The sequence below is a fragment of the Nycticebus coucang genome, chromosome 24 (genome assembly GCF_027406575.1).
Source record: "Nycticebus coucang isolate mNycCou1 chromosome 24, mNycCou1.pri, whole genome shotgun sequence".
Taxonomy (NCBI): Eukaryota; Metazoa; Chordata; class Mammalia; order Primates; family Lorisidae; genus Nycticebus; species Nycticebus coucang.
This window is the reverse complement of record NC_069803.1, coordinates 24,276,297-24,303,045: the sequence shown is the minus strand read 5'-3', so window position 1 is coordinate 24,303,045 and position 26,749 is coordinate 24,276,297. Positions and strand designations below refer to the sequence as shown.

Here is a 26,749-nt window from a genome sequence, read left to right as displayed (position 1 = left end):
TAAAACAGAAGGAAAAAAATAATTACATACAGTGAATGTTAGCAACAACAAAACCCAAAGATAACTCCTGACAAGAATAAGTTCATCCTTCACGCCAACAGCCTGATACATAAAGAGGCATGTCGCTTTTCAGCCACGGATAAAGTTTACCTCAATCTCAACTACATCATGTTCGGTATTTAAGAAAAAAATTACGAAACACAAAACAGAGTAAGGAAAAAACTCACTGTCAAGAGCTAAAGCCAGTCAATATAACGAGATTCAGAGATGAATCAGATATTGGGATTAAGAGTTAAAGGAATGAGAAGGGAGTGGGGAAGATGGGTAGAGGGAGGGTACTTGGCAAGACCACACCTAAGGTGCATCTTACAAGGGTACATGTGAAACTTACTAAATGTAGAATATAAATGTCTTAACACAATAACTAAGAAAATGCCAGGAAGGCTATGTTAACCAGTGTGATGAAAATATGTCAAATTGTATATAAAACCTGTGTATGGTGCACCATGATTGCATTAATGTACACAGCTAGGATTTAATAAAATAAAATAAAATGAAAATAAAAGAGTTAAGTTAAAAGAAATGATTACTACACCAAAAACTTCAGCAGCAAATATGGAAAATATAAACATATGAGAAATTTTAGCAAAGAAATGAGAAAGAATCAAATGAAAAGGTTACACACACACATTAATAGAAATGAAGATTTCTTTTCATGGATTTATTAATATTTTGACCACAAACAATAAAAGAATTGGTGATCTCAAAAATAAATCAGTATAGATTATTTTTTTAAATATTCAAACTGAAAAACAAAGAAGAAAAGATTCACAAGAAGACACTACATAAGAGCTCTTGAAGAATATTTAATTATCTAATAGGCATGTATTTAAAATGCTAGAAGAAAAATATGGAGAAGAAATATTTAAAGAGACAATGATCACGAATGTTTTAAAAATAAGTAAATACAAACAGAAATCCAGATGCAGAGAAAAAGCCAAGTAGGATCATTAACAAACAATTAAACAAACAGTAAAGCTGCTATAAATCAGAGACAAATACAAAACCCATAAAGCAGAAAGAAAAAAATAATTACAAACAAAGACAATAGAAATTGTGCAGTTTAGACAATGGAGTGACATGTAATGAAAAAAGTATCCCTCAGAATTCTATACTCAACACAAATATCCTTCAAAAATGAAGATAAAATATAAAACTGTCTTAGATAAGCAAAATCTTAGAGGATTCTTTGTGAAAATATCTGAGCGACATAAAATGTGAAGAATATTCTTCAGGAAGAATCAGGAGCATAATACCAGAAAGAACCGTGGAAGAGGGCTGGAAAATGGTGAAAACAAAGGAAATGTAAAACATGTTTTCTTATTTTTAGTCACTAAAATAGATACTCATCTAAAGTTTCATTGTGACTCTGCCAATTTGGAATTTCTACTAGCTTTTCAAATGAAGAAATCAAGAAGTTAGTTGGATAAATAAGTCTGGCGCTCAGTGGATAAATTGAGACTGAAAACATTTAAATACCATTAGCATATAGATGACATTTAAAGCCACAAGACCGGATAGGATGATCTACAGAGAGCGAATAATTTGAGGCAATTGAGAAAGAATCCAAGTACTGAGTCTTAGAAAAGTTTAACATTTGGACTTAAGAAAAAAAAAAATGAACCAGAAAAAGATAACTGAAAGAAGAAGGAAACCTGGAAATGTTTTGTTTCAGATGCCAGGGGAAGGTAGAATGTTGAAAGAGTGGGACCAGTTCATGGTCAGAAAGCCTGCAGAAACTTAGCAAGGAAGAACCATTTAACTTAGCAGGTAGCATGGAGGTGGCTGGTGATATGGGCAAGTGCAATTTAATTTGAACGATGTGGTAGAAACAACAGATCAGGGCGGGGACCAGGAAAAATGGAGGGAAGAAAATTATGATCACAAGTATAAATATACTTCAACCCAAGTTTCTGAAATCACAACAAAAACAAATAATACAAGGCCAGCATATAGATATATAATTTAATAAATCATAAATGTTACCAACTTAGATCCAGCACTTCATAGATGGCAATTAGCATGACCAATTTGAGGAATTAAAAAAAATTAATAGACATTTTAGTTACAATTCATTATAATAATAAGTCAAAAGAGACAAATATTTATAAATGTGCAGGATGTTATTTGAGAACAGAATTCTGAAACTCAGTAACCAGTTTCAAACATAATATTTGAAAAGATTCTTTTTTATCTTTTTAAAATATAGCAGGCCAGGCGGTGCCTGTGTCTCAAAGGAGTAAGGTGCCAGCCCCATATACTAGAGGTAGTGGGTTCAAACCCAGCTCCAGCCAAAAAAATAAAAGAGGCCAATTGGCTTAACTGGGATTGTTAATAGTACATGATTTACAGACTTGTAAAGCTTCCAAGGGATTATACACATGAAGTTTTTTGTATAAGGTACATAGTAAATATTGACTAATCATTTTCAATTATAATTTGATAAGAGTGAACACACATTCCTGTTTTTTTATGACTATCTTTTGATATCTTTTGATATTCTTACGACTATCTTTTTAGGGACCTAAAATAAAATCTTAATTTTATGTACATATATAAAGTTCCCAGATGGCAGAATGCTATAGACACAGCAATCTCTAACAAATTTACATGTAGATTTTCAAAAATTAGAGAAATATACTTATGGAATAGTTTTAATTTTTTTTTCTCTTTTACTCTTAGAAAAACACTTTCTTGGGAAAAATAAAGAGGCCTCCAAAAAACGTTAAAGGACAAGAGTCAGAAAGAAGAGATTTAATAGCCTCCCAGACATAAAATACTGCATATTACAAGTCCACAATAATTAAAACTATTTCTGTTAGTGTAGAAGGATATACACATGGATTTATATATGAGTTTAAATATTATAAATATATTCTGAGGGCGTGCTGAGTGTGTTTTAAATTAATGGAACTGGAAAAATTAATCATTTGAAAGTCAATTAAGTAAGAATCATATTTTGCCACGAGCCTAAATACGCACCAGATGAACTGACAAAAAACACATAAATAATGGAACCAATAACTTTTAAGATAAATATAGTTGCAAATCTTTCTAAAATTTTGGCTGTAGGGCTTACTTTTGCTTTATTGTAATAAAGACTGCTCGAAGTTCCAAGGATGGCTCTTGGAGATATATTTTTTTCTCCTCCAAATGAGTGGGATTTTACACTGAAAACATACCCACAAGATATGAAACAAAGCAAAGTTTTAATTTCTCCTTCTGGACTCTTCCTGTGGGTAATGGTAGCTAAAGACAGTTAGGGAGGAATAGCGATTTTTCCCTCCACGCTGAGCTGGTGCACACTCATGGAAAGGGGCTGGGGGGCAGCGCCTGTGGCTCAGTGAGTAGGGCGCTGGCCCCGTATACTGCAGGTGGCAGGTTTAAACCCAGCCTCAGCCAAACTGCAACAAAAAAATAGCTGGGCGTTGTGACATGCACCTGTAGTCCCAGCTACTTGGGAGGCTGAGGCAAGAGAATTGCCTAAGGCCAGGAGTTGGAGGTTGCTGCGAGCTATGATGCTACAGCACTCTATCCAGGGCAATAAAGTGAGACTCTGTCTCTACAAGAAAAAAAAAAAAAAAAGGACAGGGGCTGGACTTTAATCTGGCTGCCTGCATGTCTCCAAGGAAACTGGGTTTTGCCTTCCCAGGGAACCTCGCTTCTGCCTGAAGCTCTTAACACTGAAACAACTGTAGCTTTGGTAAAGTGTCTATCTTGTTTCATAAAACTACTGCAGAGAACTGGCCATCTGGAAGTCTCTGTTTATAGGGACAAGTGGGGATGGTCCTAAATGTTATCAAAAACTGCCAAGGATATTCAACTCCCCCCACCCACACATACACATATTCTACTTAAAATATTTTCCTGAATATTCTTCCATTTTGAAGGATAAAATTTATTTATTTATTTATTTTTTTTTTTATTGTTGGGGATTCATTGAAGGTACAATAAGCCAGGTTACACTGATTGCATTTGTTAGGTAAAGCCCCTCTTGCAATTGTGTCTTGCCCCCAAAAGGTGTGGCACACGCCAAGGCCCCACCGCCCTCCCTCCTTCCCTCTCTCTGCTCTTCCTTTCCCCCTCCCTCCTTCCTTCCCTCGCTCTCTGCTCTCCCCTTCCCCCACCCCCACGGTGACCTTAATTGTCATTAACTGTCCTCATATCAAAATTGAGTACATAGGATTCATGCTTCTCCATTCTTGTGAGGCTTTACTAAGAATAATGTCTTCCACTTCCATCCAGGTTAATACAAAGGATGTAAAGTCTCCATTTTTTTTAATGGCTGAATAGTATTCCGTGGTGTACATATACCACAGCTTGTTAATCCATTCTTACGTTGGTGGGCATTTAGGCTGTTTCCACATTTTGGCGATTGCAAATTGAGCTACATAAAATTTAATTCTAAATTCAAGCTTTTGCCTTATTGATATGAATGTCAACTTTATGTTTAATTCCTATAATGCTTACAAGTTTCAAGCAATTAAATAAAAAGGCTGATGATAGCAGAGAGTCACATTATAAAAGGGAATTACACGACAATTTCTACCCCTCGAAATATGTGTCATATGTTAGACTACATAAAAATTAGATCAAAACACAGAAACTAAAGGCAAAACTGACTTGAGATAATATTAATAGTATAGAGGTATGAGAGGTAATATCAGTACATTAAAAAATCTTATTAATAGCAAAAATCTCAATACGAATTTTGCTTGCTATAAAAAAGCAATTTAGAAACGAATGAAAATATAAACATGTATCAGTAAGTGACATATAGATTTAAAACATACATTCTTGCTAGAATGCTATATAGATGCAAATTAAAATAATAATGCAATATTTTAAATTATTAAATGGAATTTTTAAGCAAAATAACAAGTCTGAATAAACAGGAATTTTTATCTATTTTGTTAAAATTCTAAACAGATGCAATATTAATAAGGACAATTCGGTGATACATAATAAATACTATTAATTTCTCTCCATATGCTAAGACACTCTTTTCAGCCATTGTATATATTTGCTCACCTAATCGTCATAGCAGTTGTGAGGTAGGATTTATTACAGATGGCATACAAGTGAGAAAAATGGCGCTCAGAGTTTGTAACATACCCAGATGGCACAGCTTGTCAGGGGCAGGACCTGGATTATAACTAGGGCAGCTTGCCTTCATAATTCAAATTCAAAATTACGATCCTGGCCCTGCCAGAAAGTTTTTAAATAGATATACCACTGACATGCAAACTTACTTTAGAAGTAGATGTTAAGAAAATAATCATGAATGTTTATACAGATTTCATTACCAAGGTACTCTAGCAACACGGCTTTCAAAAACAGAAAATTGAAAATGCCCAACAAAAAGTGCATATCTGAACAGACTAAAGACGTTATTAAAAGAATGTTATAGAAAATACGAAATGACATGAAAATTTACAACATATGCATTATTTGGCGAAAATAAGGCAAAATACTGTATACCACATAGCCTTGTTCAAAAAAATTTGGAATTATAAATATCAGTGTAACAACAGTTAAGGCCTTTGATTAATGATAATTTTATTTGTTTTTATCTATCTTTAGAGTACTTCTATAACATCAGAATGAAAAGGCAAATAAACCTCTTGAGATTAAACATATTCATACATATTTTCTTTTATCTTTTCTATGTAGACAGACAGCATCATTGTTTCCAAGAGAAATGGAAAACAATTTGAAAGGATACTTTTGTATTTGACTTTATAAAAATTTAAAACATCTGAATGGTAAAAATAATTAGGAATATTGAAGACTAATGAAAAATTAATTGTTTTAATCAATCTTTAATTATTGTATTTTAATAATTATTTTCATCATACATCACTAAAAATGTTTAATATCCTAATATATTAAGTTTTTGTGAATTGATGAGAAAAAGACTAAACTAGAAAAAAGAGCAAACTATCTAAAAGCGAGATTAACTAAAAAATAAGAGGGACATTCTATTGACCAAAAGCACACCTTCAAGCTCAGTAGTAATCATAGCTGTTCATTCCAGTTAAATTTGATGTGTCTGTTGCTTGTGGCTCGAGAGTGTTCCAACTGATAAACCTACATGAGATTGTGTGGGTTCACGTGACGGCAGGAACAGACTGTGGTGGGGATGTCCTGACAGCCTTTTCTCTAAAATATATCCCAAATATGGTGATATATTCTCTCCATTCTCAACATTCGCACACTCATCCAAGTCCCCAGTACCCCTCATCTAGACTAATGTAACAGTTCCCCTAATTGATCCTATAATTTAGCTCATACACCTTGGCCCTCAATTCTGCTCTCCAGTTAAAAGCCAGAGTGACGGGCGGCGCCTATGGCTCAGTGAGCAGGGCGCCGGCCCCATATACCGAGGGTGGCAGGTTCAAACCCAGCCCCGGCCAAACTGCAACCAAAAAATAGCCGGGCGTTGTGGCGGGCGCCTGTAGTCCCAGCTACTCGGGAGGCTAAGGCAGGAGAATCTCCTAAGCCCAGGAGTTGGAGGTTGCTGTGAGCTGTATGATGCCACGGCACTCTACCGAGGGCAGTAAAGTGAAACTCTGTCTCTACAAAAAAAAAAAAAAAAGCCAGAGTGACATTTAAAGCAGAGCACATTGCTCTAAGCAGTATTCTCCCAGAACTAACTTCATATTGCATCTTCGAATAAAATGCCAGCTATCACATTACCCTGCCTTCTTTCCTTTGTAGGACTTCCTCATAACTGAAAAAGTGTTTGGGGGGAGAGAAATTATTGCTTGGTTATGGTAAATAGCAATAATCTATCGTGTCGGTGTCTAACATAAGTACCACGTAGGCTCGGACGTTCTTGTGTTGTTCAGACCTATATGCTGAGTACCCAAAAATGTGCTTCACACAGTAGGAACTTTGTAAGGATTCATAGACTCTAATGGAATTAGTGAAATGATAATCAATAGAGAAAAAAATAAGTCATTAAGGTGAAATTTTAAAGACAGGGAAATGAGAATAGATCTGTATTTTACTTCACTGGAAATTTGTATCTGTTCTATTTAAAGATCATCTCACCGTACCATGATTCTCAAAGTAGGATCAACTATAGATTTTGATTTAGTTTGAATCATCATGGGTCTAAATTTGCCTCATTTAATCTTATCCATGACTTTTCTTGTACATGAGTTAAATGCTAAGAAAAGGTGGACATCAGGTCAATATAGCTTGTGTGAATCATGTAAGAATTCTTCACAAGATAATAAAAATTCTAATACTGCTCATTCAAGAAAGAGCTCATCTATAAATTATACTCAGAATTTATTGGGAAAGAATTAAATATTTTAGATTGTCTCAGAAGCTGTTTTTTCCCTCCAATTCATAGAAATAAAATTTTTATTAAAAATACAAAATGATCTCCAAGAGATGTTTCTATTCCCTTGTTTATATCCTGTTGTGAATAATACAGCATTATTTGCAATAGTCTAAAAGTGGAAGAGACCCAAGTGACCACCAACAGATAAAAAGATAAACACATTGTGGTGTATATATACAATGGAATATTACTCAGCCTTTAAAAGGAAGGAAATTCTGATACAATGCTGCAAATGGAAGAACCTTGAGAAGATTATGGCTAACTGAAATGAGCCACTATGAACCCATTTATATGAGGTCCATGTAGCATTCAAGTTCATTTCTGTGAATGAAAGTTACCAGGAGTTATGGGGAGAGGGGAATGGGGAATTATTCTTTAACTGGGTATAGAGTTTCAGTTTTGCAGAATAAAAAGTGTTCTGGAAATTGGCTATATAACAATCTGAATGTGCTTAACACTACTGAACCGAGTGGTGGCTCATGCCTGTAATCTTGGGAGGCCGACGCAGGTAGATTGCTTGAGCTCAAGAGTTCAAGACTAGCCTGAGCAAGAGCAAGACCCTGTCTCTACTAAAAATAGAAAAAAGATTAGCTGGGCGTAGTGGTGCATGAGCATGGCTCAAACCCAAGAATTTGAGGTTGCTGTGAGTTATGATGCCATGGCACTCTACCGTGGGTGACAGAGTGAGATTCTGTCTGAAAAACAACAAAACAAAACACTACTGAACTGTGCACTTAAATAATTATCATGGCAAATTTGTTATATATATATATTTTATGAAATTAAAATAATGAGCCGAGATATACTTTTAACCCAATGAAATAAAATTCTTCCAAAACAGATATTGAAGGTAAACAAGTTGTGAAGAATCAAAGCTAACTCTTCAGAGAGATCCTTGAGCATGTCTCACAGTATGAACCTTTCAAAGACTTTTTTATATCTTGAAATACAATGAGGGATTGCTACATATATCCAATCAGAAAATAGCCTGGAACCTTAAATATTCAAAGGTTAAGTCAATTCACAAAGCTTGAAAAGATATGCCTCTCAAGAGCACCCTACAAAGTGGTTTTGGTTTGCATTTCTCTGATGATTAAAGATGATGAGCATTTTTTCATGTGTCTATAGACCGTGCACCTCTCTTCTCCAGAGATGCTTCTCTTTATGTCTCTTGGCCACAATGAAATGGGATCCACTTTGAGATACCATATAACTCTAGTAAAAGTAGCCCACATCACAAAATCCCAAAACTACAGATGTTGGCATGGATGTGGAGAAAAGGGAACACTTCCACACTGCTGGTGGGAATGCAAGCTAGTACATTCCTTTTGGAAAGTTGTTTGGAGAACACTCAGGGATATAAATGTAGACCTGCAGTTTGATCCTGCAATTCCTCTACTAGGTATATCCAAAAGACCAAAAATCACTTGGCAACAAAGATATTTGCACCAGATTTTTTGTTGCAGCTCAATTCCTAATTGTCAAGTCTTGAAAGAAGCCCAAGTGCCCATAGACACATGAATGGATTAATAAATTATGGTATATGTATACCATGGAATACTATGCAGCATTAAAAAAGATGGAGACTTTACCTCTTTTATGTTTACATGGATGGAGCTGGAAAATATTCTTCTTAGTAAAATAGCTCAGGAATGGAAAAAAAATATCCAGTGTACTCAGTGCTACTGTAAAACCAATTTACAATCACTCACACTTTCATATGAGTGATGAATCACAACTATAGCCCAGGATGAAGGAGGGAAGGGGCAGGAGATGGGAAGAGAGGGGGGTGGTTCAATAGAGGGAGGGTTAATGGTGGGACCACACCTATGGAGTATATGCAAGGGTACAAGTCAAATCTATCAAGTATTGAACACACGTGTCTTAATACTGTGATTAAGTAAATGAGGTAAAAGATATGTTAATTAGTAGGATGTAAGCACTCTAATTTGTACAAATAATCAACACATTGAATCCCACAAAGGCATAAACATATTCATGATCTATGTATATATGACTTAAAAAAAAAAAAAGAGCACCCTACAACCTCAATAAAATTACTCACCAAATTTACATCTTGAGTATACTACAGGGTGCCCTGATGACATGTGTTTTGACCAAACTTAGATTCTCCACATAAATTTATTATATTTAAGCTTTTTTTTGAATCTAAGGAACATTAAAGTATTAAGCTTACATAACATGTTAAGTGATTTCTTTTGGTTTTTAGGGTACACAACACTGCCTTTATTTTGACTGGCTTTGACTATTGTCTCTGGTTTTGGATTTTTATTACATGGCAACCTTTGTTAAATTAAGAAGTGGTAGGCCAAATTAAACATGATTATATTTTATATTTAATTATGCAATCTCTGTGGATGGAACCAGTTGTGAAGTATAAAAACATCAGTATTAAGAAGTAACAAGACACAGATCAAATTAGTGGCGTCAACAGTCAAATATACTTTCTAGACCATAGGACTGATTTTCACGCTCAAATAAAATGATAATGTACTACTTGATTTTATAAAAAAAAAAATGGTGTCATTTACCATGTGCTTTCACAAAAATAATTTTTTAATTGTTTTAAATTTGAAGATTCAAATCAAATGTGGGTTTGATCCTACATCATAGGTTGTTCTCAGGGGCATCTGTTTAGTCAATGACTTATCTGGATGTGTATTAATGCAGGCTTTAATTTAATAAAAAAAAGTGTTTGTTCTTTTCTAAAGACTTTTGCTTTCCTTCTAGAAAAATACTGAGGTTACACTAAAAATAATCCTGTCCCTCAGTTTTAGATTAAGGCCATCACAAGCAATATTGTGGAGAATTACTATAACTATGTGTATAATGATTGTTGCAAGTGCACCAGTAAATTACCATGACCAGAATCTGAAGTATTACAGTTAAACGAAAAAAAAAAGTTTCTTTTGAATGCTAAGCCACAGTACCTACTTCCAAGAAAAGGATACAGAAAATTATGGAAATCATCTGGGCAATTTACAGTCTAATTTTTAAATACCCAAGGCTTGAGTGATTAGGTTATTCTATCTCCCTCTCCTAGTTTCCAAAGTGTATATGGATCCAGACAGAAGAGTTTGAAAAGTTCATGTACTTCCTGAGTCATGGCATTTCGCAGGTGAGAACACACAATAAGAATGCTTCCTGCCCCAGTGGTTTAGGATGTTTGAAGGGTTTAATCACATCCATAAAAGTCTCTCTTGAAGCGTATTGCTTGTGAATGACGTCTTTTGCTGTTTTTTTTTTTTTTCAGGTGGTGACTTCGCAGACAAAAAAATGACTAATGCACGAGACCCAAAATAAATTTTATCTCCTCCATCCCCATTCCCCATAATCTCCTTCCCACACACTCTTGTTTTTAAGTGAATGGAAATAAAGTCCAAACAATCCAGACTGCCAAATTCCATTGTGTATATACGCAGTCATGTTCAGCCTAAGATGACATCCCAGCCTCCCTCCTCTGGCCCTCACAGATGCTCCTGTCCTTTTCATTACAGAAAACATTCTTCTTGGACTTCTGCTCCAAAGAACTCCAAGGCACTTTAAAGTGGACCTTTTATTACCAACATTTTCTAGCTAGAGATTATTGAATCAAGGTTATCGAAAGACAACCCTACACGAAAAGGTATTTCCATGTACTTGAGTCTTACCAGAGCAGAAAGTTTAAACAACTAATACAATACAAAGCTGAGAAGGACCAGAGATTATCTAGTTTACCCTCCCTGGGTTAAAGATAAGCAAAGAAGCACAGCCAAGCCACTCATTTGCCATACCTACATGCTGGCTCCAGCAACTGTATTTAATTTCAAAAATTTTAGGAGGTACAAGTGGTTTTTGCTGTATGGATGAATTATATCACACAAAGTCAGGTCTTTCCGCAAACCTATTACCAGAATGGTGTACACTGTATGCTATCGGTAGATTTCTATCCCTCACCTGCCTCCCACCCTTTCCTCTTCTTGGTTTCTGGTGTCTATTGCTGCCGTGTTTATTTTTCCATTTCTGAAATACTTCACTTAGGATAATGGTCTCCACTTCCACCCAAATTGCTGAAAAATACATTATGGCATTCCTTTTTATGGTCAAGTCATACTCCACGGGGTGTGTGTGTTTGTGTATTTATAAACACACACAAATACACACGCATTTTCTTTATCCACTCATCAGTGGATGGGCACATAGGCTGGTTCCATATCTTTGCAATTGTGAATTACACTGTGATAAAAATTCTGCTGGAGGTGTCTTTTTGATATAATGACTTCTTTTTCTTTGGGTAGATGCCCAGTAATGGGATTGCTGGATCGAATGATATGTGTACTTATAGTTTTTTTAAGGACTCTTCATACTGCTTTCCATAACAGTTGTACTAGTTTATATTCCTACCAACAGTGTGCAAGCATTCCCTTTTCACTGCATCAGTGCCAATATCTATTGTTTCTTGACTTTATAATAATGGGCAATCCTGACAAGGGTAAGGGGACCAATTACCAGGGAAATACAAATTAAAACCATGCTAACTCTTAATCTAACGTCATTTCCACTCTGCCAATCTCCCAAGGTGCTGACTCAGCAGAGAATCAGGATGAAAGAAGGTGCAAAAGCCACCTGGTTATTAATGCTCAAGTTAAATACCTTGGGCAGAAATAATTACATATTGACTAAGTTGAAATTTTTTTAGGAATCAAATAATCAAACAGAAAGAAAAAAAAAAAGCAAGCTTAAAGTTTCTTTCCTCTAATGCCACCTTTATTTCTTTTCCAAGAGACACTAATGAAAAATAGAAAGTTAAAGAGAATGAAATAAAAGGAGAATCAAAGACCCAGATGACTTAAAATATTAGGTAACACTTAGCCTGCATCAGTTCCAGTGTAGTCATACTTGGCAAACCATGGTCTTTCACCACTTTGTAGTACCAAATGAATTTTTGTTGAATTGGGTTGAGTAAAAATGAAAGATAAAATTAGACTAAGATCTCTGATGTAGCTATTTCAAAGAGCCTTTTTGTGAGGTGGAAAAAAATGTATCTCTGTGAATCTTTCAATATATATTTTCCTCCTTGCTTTAATAGGTAGGAAGCTCAGGGCCAAATTGCTGAGCTCCGTCTACCAACAATATAATGCATATTGCATGCATTTTTTATACTAGTCTAGTCATAGCCCTAGCTCTAACTTTTCTCTTTTCACTTTCATTTATTTGCAACTTATAACTTTGAATCCTTTTTCAGAATGAGGAATAATATAAATCAATCACATAACCCATAAATCACAGATTTTACCTTTTTAAAAAATAAAAATAAAATGCTTCTAGGCGCGAGATGATAGAAACACCAAGGGGATAACAGTGCTGTGCAGTGGTGAGATTGCCATTCATGAAGCTGAACCAAGCTACACAGTTCTCCTTTGGTCCCCATATATAGGTGACTCCATTGGGACTTTAAATAAGCTGCATGATAATAAACAGAAATATATAGGAATACCCTCAGAGTACGTGGGACTTGGGAAATCAGTATGTGCTCCCTCCTCCAAGCACTAAATTAATCTCTATGTGACAGCTCCTTAAATGAATACCAAGCATAGCCTTTGAGGAAAACATTACAGAACTTGGAATGTGAGAGGTCTAGGACAAGAGATACATGTTCGTGTGTGCGTACATGTATTCTTCTAGTCTTAGGTAAAACCCAATACTTCTAGTCCAGAAATTAGACTCAATAGAGCTATAGGACTAAATTCCTGAGATTGCAGAAGTCATATATTTTGGGGAATACTCTGACAAGCAGTATTCAAAAGTACATTACATTTTCCCCCTCCCCACTGTGGTCAAATATTGTAAAATAAAATTTACCATTTTATCATTAAGTATACAGTTCAGTAGTGTTAAGCACATTTGCATTGGTGTGCAACAAGTCTCTGGAATACTTCTCATCTTAGAAAACCAAAATTCTGCACCCATTAAACACCAACTCATCATTCCCCTCTTTTAGCCCTTGGCAATCACTACTCTACTTTCTGCTCTATGGATTTGACTACTCCAGGTACCTCCCATAAATAGAATCATACAGTATTTGTGTGTGTGTGTGACTGGCTCTTGTCACTTAGCATAACATCCCCAAGGTGCATCCATGTTTTATCAAGCATCCAAATTTCCTTCCTTTTTAAGTGTGAATAATATTCCATTGTATTGAAAGATCACATTTTATTTGCCCATCATCTGTTAGTGGTCACTTGGGTTGCATCTACCTTTTGCCTATTGTGAATAATATAATTATAAACATTGGTGTATAAATATACTTCCAAGTCCCTGCTTTCAATTATTTTGTGTATACATATACCCAGAAGTAGAATTACTGAATCATATGGCACTGTTTTCTATATGTCTATACCATTTTATATTTCCACTAATAGTGCACAAAGGTTCCAATTTCTCCATGTCTTCTCTAATAATTATTATTTTCTGTTTTCTGAGATAATCACCCTTAATGTATGTGAAATAATATCCAGTTATAGTTCCATTGCTTTTTACATAAAAATTTTCAGAAAACTGCTCTGTACTTCAGAGTACATTTAAAAGGAGAAATTCACAATTGCAAAGACACGGAAACCCAAGTGCTCACAAATACATGGATAGATTGATAAAATATGGTATATGCATACTATGGAGTACTACTCAGCCATAAAGAAAAACGGAGATCTCATATCTTTTGTAACAACCTTAATGGAACTGGAATCCATTTTTCTAAGCGCAACATCAGTGAATGAAGAAACAAACCCATGTACTCAATACCAAGCTGGAACTATGCACCAACACTTACATGCACTTACAGAAGTAAATCTCAATGAATATAAATCTGGGACGGGGGAAGGGAAAGATGGGTAAATTCACACTGGGTGGAGGCCATGCCTATAGCCTTGATTTATTTTGTACCAAAAACAAAGTATGTAAACAAAACAAGTGTATTCCCCTAGTATTCTGAATTTTTTTTAAGTAATAAGTATTTTAAAAAAGAGAATTTGACAAGTGATGAGTGAGATTTCCAAGGATTTGCGAGAGAAAATAATCTTCATCAGATGGTTTGACTTCAACTCTGTTAATAACATAAAAACAAGACCCATCTTCTCCTAAGCCCCCAGTGCTTTGCGTAGGGTCTCACACCCCTCCAGTAGTGACTATGTAATGTAATGATATAAATTATGAGGCCTGGATGCTTGTGATTAGTCATTATGGCTAAATTTCTTCTTCAGGAACAATACTACATGGCGGCAAAGATGACTGTAAATGGTTGTCTATATAAAGAGAAAGCAGAAGTTCCAATTCATTCTTTTTACTCTTTTTTCTCCCTGAGCATTCTTCATTTGATAAAACCTGAAACACATTTAGCCTTGAGCACCAGTCCCCAACCCCCTTCTTAAATGTGTGTGTCTGAAGAGAATGAATCCATATGTTTCTGATTCACTTACAATTAATTCATCACAATGTTGTTTTGATGTCCAAGAAGCTTTACTAAGCCTCTCTCATGAGTCTTTTTTTCTTAGAAACAGGAAATTGTGTCTTGCCAAAAAACAAACTCAAAACACACTAAAGGGTTTTGAGCTGAGTTTGAAACACTAAGACCTCTACATCTAAGTGGCTGCCAAACTTGGACAACAACATCTCTTCATCCCTACATGCAAGCCAAACTCAGATTTAATATGAGATTAAACTCTGACTCTTGAGATACCCAGCATGACCTAAGCTCTTTCTATAAAAGTACCATAAGATTTCAGGTAAGCAGCAAAGCAGTCTGAGGATGAGAAGAAAGATCAAGAGATTTTTTTTTTTAAGTTTACATTAGCAAGACACTGTGAGTTTATAAAAATGTCTGTAGATAGTACATCCAGAGATGAGCCCCTGAGTAATCTTTCTCATCCCCAGTCTTGTTTTTTTTGTTTGTAAATTACCCCAAACAGGATGGCTTAGCACCAGGTGGCATTAACCATCACAGAGTCCATGCTGTTCTTTATCCACATGGTCTCTCCATGTACCAAATTTTCTTTTCACTGAGATCAATGTCATTCATTCTTCAGTGATCCAAGCATCAACACTTTAACCATTTCTAGGATTCTGTTCCTCTTCTACCTGAACTCAAACAGGTTTATGCCTTATATCAATCTCCATCAAATTCTCCAGTATAACCAAAAAGGTCAGTTTTCTCCAAATTTCTCCTTTTGCTTTCAGATCTTCAAGTCTCTGCTCCCACCATCCCATGTTATTCCAACTCTATGAATCTCACTTCCTCTCTAAGATCATGTATATTATTTTAGCTTGATGTGATTCCCTCCTTCTTGTGAATGAGCACTGATTTTAATATATGTACCCATTAAGCATGTACTCATCTGTAACACCTTTCTCATTATGGCCTTATCCATAAAAATCAATTAACTGGGGTGGCGCCTGTGGCTCAAAGGAGTAGGGCGCCGGCCCCATATACTAGAGGTGCTGGGTTCAAACCCAGCCCCGGCCAAAAAAAATCAATTAATTGAATTAAATTATCTTTCAGGCTGGGTGCAGTGGCTCATACCTTTAATCCTAGCACTCTGGGAGGCTGAAGGGGTGGATTGCTTGAGCTCAGGAATTCAAGATCAGCCTGAGCAAGAGCATGACCCCATTTCCACTAAATATAGAAAAAAATTAGCCAGACATTGTGTCAGGCACCTGTAATCCCAGCTACTCAAAAGGCTGAAGCTAGAGGATCAATCACATGAGCCTAAGACTTTGAGGTTGCTGTGAGCTGTGACTCCATGGCACCCCAGAAAGAATGAGTGAGACTTTTAAATACACAAACAAATAATCTTTCGAATGTCATGTTGCTTCAATAACCAGCTGCTAGCATTTTATGTACTAAGGAAAACAGGTAATAGGTTAAAAAATTTTTTTAAATAACAAAAATTTGAGGGTGATTGGTGGAATTACACCTCCGCTGCATCTTACAAGAGTACATGTGAAACTTAGTAAATGTAGAATATAAATGTCTTAACACAATAACTAAGAAAATGCCAGGAAGGCTATGTTAACCAGTGTGATGAAAATATGTCAAATGGTCTATAAAACCAGTGTAATGTGCCCCATGATCGCATTAATGTACACAGCTATGATTTAATAATAATAAATAACAAAAATTTAACTGCATTTAGAGAATCTCACATGCGATATACAGAGAAAGATTTTTTAAACCATATAAGACTGTAGTTTTATAAATATAGAAGCTGTAGATAATACTGTCATTAGGAATTCTAGAGCAACACAATTTAATCATAATATAATTAATATGGAAGAGAAAAATCAATGTCTAGCTTGGCTGAAGTTCAGACCCATCAGACATATTCCTGAATTGCCCGCAATCCACTGTAAATATCAGATAGGAAACAAAATATTTCTTTTTTTTTAAATTAAATCATAGCTGTGTACATTAATGTAATCATGGGGTACAATGTGCTGGTTTTATATACAATTTGAAATATTTTCATCACACTGGTTAACACAGCCTTCCTGGCATTTTCTTAGTTATTGTGTTAAGACATTCACATTCTACATTTGGTAAATTTCACATGTACCCTTGTAAGATGCACCATAGGTGTGGTCCCACCAATTACCTTCCCTCCTCCCTCCCCTCCCCTCCCCTCCATCTCCCCTTTCCTCTTATTCTTAGGCTATAATTGGGTTACAGCTTTCATATGAAAGCTATAAATTGGTTTCATAGTAGGGCTGAGTGCATTGGATACTTTTTCTTCCATTCTTGAGATACTTTGCTAAGAAGAATATGTTCCAGCTCCATTCATGTAAACATGAAAGAGGTAAAGTCTCCATCTTTCTTTAAGGCTGCATAATATTCCATGGTGTACACACAACAATTTATTAATCCAGTCATAGGTCGATGGACACTTGGGCTTCTTCCATGATTTAATATATTTATTTTGCCTTAATTCACATCAACAATGAATAATTGGCTAATATGAAGGTGAACATAATTTTGAGAAAAAGTGACATGTCAACCAAGAATTTGTGAAAATGAAAGGAAAAAATTCTAAAGAGAAAGAAAAAAGAAATACTAGAGAAAACAATGGGCTGTGTGGAGAGTTTTATGGTAAGCTGAGATTTTCAAATTTGCATACTTTATTTTCATACAATGCTCATTAAAAAAATTCAGAGTACACATCAATATATATTTATTAATTTATAAATTAGGCATCTGTATCATACCTAATCTGTATAGGTAATATTACAGAAACTTAATTTCTTAAGTTAAAAATAAAACATTAATATAAATATTAGTACTAGTATATTTTTACCTTACCCTAGTGGATCAGGGTTGGGCATACTAATACGTAAATCCTGACCTAGATAATACGTTCAAATCTAACCATCTTGCTCTTTTTAAGAGCTATTTTTCAGCTCCTTTTAATTTTTTGCTTAAATTGTTAATGTTACTAATAAACTAAAACTCTTTACCATAACATACATGTAGAAGACTACTGGTAACTGTCTCATGACTATCTTCCTAGCTTTATTCCCCTCCCACTTTCCCTCTGTATGTTTTCTTTTGCTCACCTATTCAGTACACTTGATCTTAGCCAAAAGGTCGAGAAGCGATCCTATTCAGTAAATACACAGGAATTCTCACCCAATTTTGCAGCTGCTCTCTCTGTGTCAGCTCCTCAATTCTTGGTCAGGATTCCAACCATCTCTGAGTCTTGAGCTTCTCTTCAATGCTATCTTTTCTGGGTAGTGCTTATCATCAGCACTGAATTTTCCATAAGCACTTTTGAGAAACCATACCTCTTGTGCCCCTCCGGCTACGCCAAGTATGAAAATGATCATTTCATACTTCCCTTGTGTACTGTGTTAACACACATATCCCCTGGATTCTGAGATCTTAGAGCTGGGCGTGAGCTTACAGCGTAAGTAAACCAACATCCTTACTTCACAGTTCAGGGAGGTTCAGGGAGATCAAAGAACTTGCTTGACAGTCTAGTTCATTTACTCCACAGCATGTACCACCAAATGAAATGATTTCATTTCTATATGTTTTTCATACCTACTAAGTCCATAAAATATAGGCTAATGAAGGCAAAACTTTTCTCACTTGTTTTCTCTAAGGAAAAGATGAGCAGTGACAAATATCTTTGTCACTGTTGAGCCCTCAGAGTGCATATTAGCTTAATTTTTTAAATGTGCTTTCAATTTTATTTATATCAATTTTCTCAAATATAATAAAAACTAGACAAAATGTAGACATGTATTTGTGACTGGTAAAAGCAAACATTCATTCATATAAATAAATATTACTGGGTTACATTTATTTCATGTTCATGAACTTGTGTTTTAACATTTTTCTCATCCAGAGATTAAAGTCTCTTGAACCTTTTTGCTTTCAGTGAGCACATAGACCTTGCCCCACTGTTGTGACCATGACCTCTTAATGACTCTTGATTAACAATGAAATCTCAATACATACAAGAATTCTAGAATTTTCCGTTTATTTTCTCTAAGACATGGGCACACAGGGCTATCTTTCCAATAAGCATTTCTTGAATGAGTGACTAAAAGGAAGAAAAATTGGGCTGTAATTCTTAATCCAACTTCAATCTTCACCAGATCATGTACATCTGGTGAGTATAAGCTCAGGTATCGTGTGATGGGTCTTATTATATTACTTTGTGCTCTGTGTTTTATATAGCATAATACCTCAGGTTAAGACTTAGTAGTAATAAAGTAATTTAAGAGGTACAGTTATTGCTAAAGCCCTAATAAGATTTTTTTTTGGGGGAGGGTTAGGTAAAGTCCCTTTTACAATAGTGTAAAACCTTAATAAGATCTCAATGCCAGTCAATGACAAGATAGAAAAATCATGTACCCCCAACAAGTATACTTAAATATATTATATATTTCATCCTGAATACCCATCCCAAAATAATGACATATCTCAGATTTTTGTGAGCCTCAATACCTAAATAAATAAACAATGAAAAAAAATTTAAGGAAGAACTAAAGAGTTGAAAGAGACGAGAAGAAAAGGGCAAGCTTCTGCAGAAAAATCTATTTACTAAACTTCCATGTTGTTAATGGAAATTTATCATTGCCCATAGCATGATGGCTTACTTTTAAGATTTCTGGAGTTCAGAGTATTTCTAAATTGTAAGCCTGACCGAAAGGTCATGCATTTCAGTATGGTCTAAATAAAGACTATAAGAACAGTGAGAGGCAGACTCAGACACGCGAGAGGCAGAAACCCAGGAAAATGTGCGGCTGGAGTCATGTGCCACCCTAGGAGTTCTCCTGTCTCTCAAAAAAGTGTGGCTTAAATCAAGTTGTTTGGAGAAAGCATTCCTTAGAGATATTTGTCATCCGTTAGTAATTGCCCCACATGGCAGGCCATCCGTATCTTCCAAAGCTTTAATTTCAGATGAGTGGGCAAGGAGAAAGGATTCCAGTGTCACCCAGTTTGGAAACAGAAGGTGCTTTCTGGGGTCTTAAACATGAGAGCAAGTGTGCATTGTGTGAACTGCCATGAGACGAGGGATAGCCAAAGAATCAAGATGATGCATAACAAATTTTATGAGCAGAGATTTTGACTTATTTTAAGCAAATACTCTTGATAACTCTCTGAGAACCCTAGAATCGGAGTGGCAATGCTATACTTCCTCCCTTTCAATCATTTGGGAACAAAATAAGCTCTGTCCAAGTTGTGGGTCAATAGATAAAAGTAAAGAATGCCTCATATCCCAAAATAAAAAAAGACATTGAATACTGCAAGTTTAGTGGAGGGAAGCTATTAGAAAGGACCTCAGAAGATTGTGGCCAGGCAGTGACAGTTAGAAGGCAAATATACCAGCCTCTGTCGTTTTGACATCAATGAACTAATTTGCTCCAGGTTTTCTTGAGGTTTCTTTTAGTGTATTTATAACCACAAAAGTATTTATTTTGGTCTCCACATAAAAAACTTTTTACGCAATGGTGCATATTTCTAAAGTAACAATGTTTCCATTGTCAAAACTGCCATCAGAGGGGGTAGGGTAAGAACGTCACCTTCCCCATGGACTTGGTTGGGTATCAGCTTTACCAAAGGACAACTTTGGAACTTAATTTCTATTGCCCAGTTGCTAGTTGACAGAGCAAAAAAAAAAAAAAAATGCTTTTCAAATGATTTCATCTCTTCTGATATCATGAAGAAGGAAAATATTTTAGACACCAATGTCCTAGGACATTTTATTCTTTAACCTGGTACCCAGAACTCGTGCATACTGGATTAGACACAAGGGAAGAGGCAGATGTCCAAAGGATAAATGCATTCAGATGTTTTTTTTCTGCTTTTTATTAATACTGTGCTCCAGCTGTTCCATCTTTATACTAGTAAAGTCTCAACTCAGCACAAAGGACAAAACAGCCAAAGGCAGAGGTATTCTGAACCGTTAAAAAGACAAAAGGATATTTTGTACAAAATTAAAGATAATACCTAAAAACTGGACCTAGAAATGTCCACATTTTGACAGTTTGCAGGACACAGTTGCTGAGTTTTAGGCTCCTATTGGAAAATAAGATAACAGTCTCGTGACTGTACTAGCCATTGGGCAATCCTCAATTATCCTCAAATACGATTGTCCAAGAAAATACCAAAAGAGAGATAAAGTGAAAACATGTACTTTTTAAAGCCTCTCTCTCGCACACAAATAAAGTAGACCACAAGAATGAACGAAGTTTAACAATAGCAAAACAAAAGTAGTACCAGCCTCCACTTTGCTGGAAGCTACATGAAACTCAATGATGACAAGCAAGATGTTCATTCTTAGTCTAAAAAAATATTTTCCTGGGACAGCTGGAGGGCACGGCTCAGTAGTCTGAACATCTGGTTTTATGTACCTAGACTTCTTGGAGCCATGGGCTGGACTACTGGTGCGATTTGCTTAACTCTTTATCTTTACCAGCACTAAGCAGAATGCCTGATTCTTTAGTGTGTGATTTGTGATTCTTGAGAAGTTTTGGGAAAGATGTACCCACCCTGGCTCCATTTGGAGATAAAAGAATTCAAAGGATTAAACTTGACACTTTAGCGCCAAGTTACTGCCACTGGAATCCTATGTTTGTTGTTTATGTAGAGTCTTTCATTTAAGGATTTCAAAGTACTCACTGACATGGTCTGATGGTAGAAATGAACGATGTTCACGTTCGAAGGATGAGAAAAATGAGACACCAGATCCCACAGTAAGTTAAAGGAAAAGGCAATGGGATGAAATTCAGCCCATACACTGGAACGCACAGTCCCTTTATGTGACAAAGTTTTGTGGGAAAGGGCACAGATCAGTGTGAATCTTGGACCGTAAATAAAGAATTCTATACAAGTGATAACCCCTATAAAGTCAGTGATCGATCAGAAACGAAGGAAATTTAACACTCTTTGAGCTTCAGTTGTTGATCTTCAAACTGGTGGAGATAATGCCCTCCTCACTGGTTCAATACAAGGATTAAATGAGATCAAGCTCTAAAAGTGGGTTTAACACATAATAGGTGATCCAGAAATGTTACTGCTTATTTCATGCTCACTCACAAGGATGTCCTTGTACAGTGAACCTTAAAGAGCTTCCTACCTCCACACAAGAGCTGTGTAAGAGAATACTTAAGAGTCTTAATGGCTGAACTAAATAATCTGGAAGTGACAAGCCAGTAGAATTTCTTTCACTTGTGTTGTTCTTTCCAACTAGCATAAGCTCCCTTCTCTTACCCAATCCTTTATACATTAAATACACATTGAAGTGCTTGTCATGTGGTGAGCCCTGGGAATACCAACAGCAGTAAGTCAGACCTTCACAAGTGGTTTCAGAGTCTAGTGGAAAAAGGCAGACGTGGACACAAATAATTACAATGCTGAAAGAAGAACGATACAAAAATTACTTAAAGACAGCCAGAGTATGATAGATAAATTTTTTTTGTCTCAGAGTGTTCTTCCCATATCTAGTGTCTGGGAAAAATTTTTTGTCTGCAGTTAGGTTTTAATAATGATGAAAATTAGCATATGATCTTCTTTATCTGCTACACAATTGTTATCATGATTGCTATAGTTTGGTCTCTTCCAAACCTCGTGTTGAAATATGACCCCCATGCTGGAGGTTTGGGCACAGGGGTAAATATTTGGCTCACAGGAACAGATGCCTCACTCTGTTCCCATGAGAGATGGTTGTTAAAAAGAGACTAGGACCGCCCCCCTTCCCCCTTGCTTCTCTTACCATGTGCTCTCTGCTCATGCTAGATCCATCCTCCTTCCACGTGAGTGGGAGCAATCTGAGCCCCTACCCAATAAGCAAGTGCTGGCACCATGCCTCTTGTTACATCCTACAGAACTGTGAGCCAAGTAAACCTCTTTTCTTTGTAAATTACCCAGCTTCAGGGATTGCTTTATAGCAACACTAAATAGGCGAGGATAATCATCGATTACAAAGGGTTGCTGAGAGGATTAAATGAATAATTTCATATCAAGCACTTAGCACAGAGGCTGGCACAAACTTATAAAGTATTCCATGTCTGCTCGTTATTATAATTACCATAATGTCATAATCAGATCATCACTATTATGTTATCATTAAATATAAGAAGACAGTATATTCCAACAACTTTAAAAATGGATCAAGGTCACTGATGGTGAAGATGAAATGTGGGTCCAGTCTCATAAACACAGCAAAGAGAGTCCTCAGATAACCCATAGATGCTCGATATCCTCAGCCCTCACCCGAGGTCCCAGGGTGTAAGGGTCTCTGAACTACAGCTGTTCTAAAAGATAGTCACTTTAAAAACACTTCAACGGACCTCCTAGTATCTCCCAATCATATCTATTGCACATTCTTGAAATTCTCTTAGCCAAAAACTCAGCTTGATAATGATAAATACTGTTGGAGAAAAACATACATTTCTTAAAGCAGTGGTCCTCCACCAAGGGAATGTTTTTCTCCCTCTCCCCAAGGGGACATTTGCAATATCTGGACACATTTTTGATTGTTACAATAGGCTGAGAGGCGCTGGAGAGAATAGAGATGGGGCTGCGATCTAGTAGGTAAAATCCAGAGATGCTCCTAAATGTACCACCAAGAGCAGGATAGACCCCATGACAGAATTATCTGCTCTAAAATGGGACTAGTACCAGTTGAGAAGCCTTGCCTTAAAAAATACACATATTTAGACTTAGACGTGTCTGTTCTTTTTCTTTCTGACATAACTTCACACTATGCTACACATGATTGAGTTATACCTTCCTGGACAAGGACAATTGAGGGGACAGGTGTCAGTGAAGGGGTTATGAGCAAAGGGAACTTACTTTGTAAGGAAACAGAAGAAAGGAATCTAAAAGAAGTGAAAAATTTTTTATTTCATATTTTATCCAAGGGCAATCTCAACACCCTTCCTCACATCAAACTTTTTTTTTATAGTATAGAATGCACACAAAGAAGGTGTTCCATAAATTCCCACTGTACAATTTCAATTGTAAATACATGTTGTATTTTTTCATGCCTCTGAGGAAGTTCAAAGTAGACTGGTAAAGATTGGAGAGGTTAGTAAGTTGGGACACCTATTATACATTAAAGTTAGTAAGTTGGGACACCTATTATACATTAAACATGACGCTCAATTCTCAAGAAGTATCAGTGAACAAAGTCAAGTTACCTATCCTTGTAGGGCTCACATTCAATCCACTTGTGAATAAAGTTCTAGAAATTCTTTAACTTAAATACCTCTACATAGGGCAAGGTATTTTTTCAACCATGTCTATTTCTTGATTCAAAAACGTAAATTAGTTTTAAGAAAGTTTTCACCTACCTTAGACATTCATCTTTTTCCGAGGCCACAAAGCAAAGTAGAACAAAGGGGGAAGCCAGTCTTTTGCAGATTGTTGGTTAAGAAAATTACGTTTGTAGTGTATAAGAAAACAGTATGTGGAAGACATCCAAGCCTAGGTAAGTTCCTCCAGTCCAGGTAAAAAAAACAAAGATGGAGAATTGAAATATCTATTCTAGGACCTGCCACATCTTAGGAAAAAAAGGTTTCCATAACAAAACTAGCAACTTTCAAAATATCATTCCACACTTGTGTTAATACTAAAAGTCGCTTAGGTATAGTTTCAGTCTTCATTACAGTTGAAAGCATGAGGCTATTTACTCTGAATCTGTCTGATTAGTATCAGTGATAGCATTTAATCACCCCTTCTATAGTTCCAGTCTTGGGAGACTAATGACACCTTGGATTTGTCCTGTTCTCCTCTGAAAGGCTGGAAAAGGTGTAGGCAGATAAATGTTACCTGCTTCATAATTCTTCTGAAGATCTGTCCCCACAGAGGCAGCAATAACTCTGTGAGGTTCTCTTTTCCATATATTTTTCTTATAGATTTTCACTCATTCAAACATTACTTTGAACTATAGAGTACGTTCACCTCTCCTAGACTTTACATTACTTATAAGAAGGGACTGTATTTAAATCATCTTTTTTTTTGGCAGCACCTAGCACAATTTCTGGCATCCACAAAATATTAGGGAAATACAATTAATTAGTGGATTCAGATGTACTTGGATGGAATGAGAGGATGGTAGCTCAGGAAATCTTGAGAACCCCAGGAAGTAAACAAGTTTATTGGGCATGTTAGGCAGAAATCTAAGGAAAGAACCTTTTGATTCACACCTCACCTTCCTTATCTGTTAAACATTAATAGGATTAAGACCTATTTCTTTCCTCTGCTTCTAAAATATAAATGCTTTCTATATTTATAAATGCACATTTATTTGGTCAACTCACCAATGGATGAAATTCCAAGAGGAGAAGCAAAAAGGATTTGTACTGGAGTCCGATAAGATTTTCATCACTGAGGCAGATGGTAATTCTGATTCTATTTCCTGGCTCCCAACAGAGCTACCAGAAACCAGCAGCCCTAAAGCCACTAGCAATAAGACTTTGCATTCTCTTTGGTTCTAGAGCTTGGTCTAGGATCCAAGTTGAGCAATGAATGTCAACCATTTATATTAGTATTTGTGCAGGACTCTTTTTGATAGCTTGCTTCTAAAGTTAATTATTATACCTATGTTGCCAATTAAATAAACAGAATGGTGAGACCCATGTCAAGGACTGTTCATAGCCCATTAAAAGAAGATGAAAAGAACTTTTGAGCCTGCTATCCCCAATAAGCCTCATGGTATAATTCACAACTTCTAAGGTTTGCACCCTAGAGCTCTAGATACCCCCTATAGCTGGACTGAAATATTCCAGAAGGCCATCACTTAAGGTACATGAATTAACAGTTTCTGCTCTACTTTCAGACCTTCCCACCACTGTAGAACATTCATCGGACATCAAGTTCAAATTCTATGACATTTCCAAGAAAGGGATCAGAGTACATCATGGGGTTTACGATCCCTGCATGAAGACCACACAGAGCTAAAACAAACCAAACGCCTGTGCTTTAAGATTTCACATATGGCTCTAAAAGCCCAAGCCCAAGCTTACATTTTCTACAGTATTTAACTTCTACCAAATATACCCATGTGTGGCCAAAGATCTTCAATGGTAGCTTGAAGCAAAAGGCAGATGGGGTAGTGAGGTCTTGAAATGAGGAGTAATTAGTATAAGATCAGAGAAAGTTGGAAAGTAATTTTAAAAATTAGATGAGGGTGGGGTTTTGTGGTTTAGAGAGTGATTTGGAGATGGCAGGTTACTACATAAGAGATCATGAAATCAATTTAGTGGGGCGTTAATCAGCATCTTCTAATGAAAGAAACAACTTTGAGAAATATTATGCATGTGTGTGATTATGGGTCACAGCATGAAATGCAATTCCATAAAAAGGTCTGAAGCCCATTGATCTAGAAGACATTTACCATGTACACAAGGAGGTGAGAGAGGCTCTTTCAACTCTTCTTGAGTCTTTTGTTGAACAAGTGAACATTATTGTTACCTGGCCTGAATTAGGACAGCATTTTCTTCCTCTGAAGGGGTCAACTGGCTTGTTGATCAGATTCCTTGTTTTGTAGGATGGGACAGTTGCTGTAGGCAAAAAAGTATTATCATATGGCTTTAGCAAATATCTTAACTTCCTGAGCTTTGGTTTCTTCATCCACAAAACTGGGAATATACGTATTATCACCTTCTTACCTTTCTCATAAATGTCAAAGGAATAACCAAAGGCAAATATGTTTCCATTCCTTCCAGGTTTTGCTCAGGGAAAAGGATATCTTCTCCCATGCCCTGTGTCCCTCTGAAGAGAGACAGGGTCACCTTTCACAGGCTGCCCAGATAGGGACATTGTGACATTGT

General features: G+C 36.2%; 1 protein-coding gene across 1 annotated transcript in view; it reads right to left on the bottom strand.

The window, feature by feature from the left end:
• Positions 1 to 25,390, bottom strand: part of ADAM28 (ADAM metallopeptidase domain 28) — a 156,258-nt gene extending 130,868 nt beyond the window's left edge. Inside the window, exon 1 of the mRNA XM_053578786.1 lies at positions 25,238 to 25,390. The gene's annotated coding sequence lies outside the window, so the exon portion shown is untranslated. The remainder of the gene's footprint in view (positions 1 to 25,237) is intronic.
• Between the last annotated feature and the right edge of the window lie 1,359 nt (positions 25,391 to 26,749).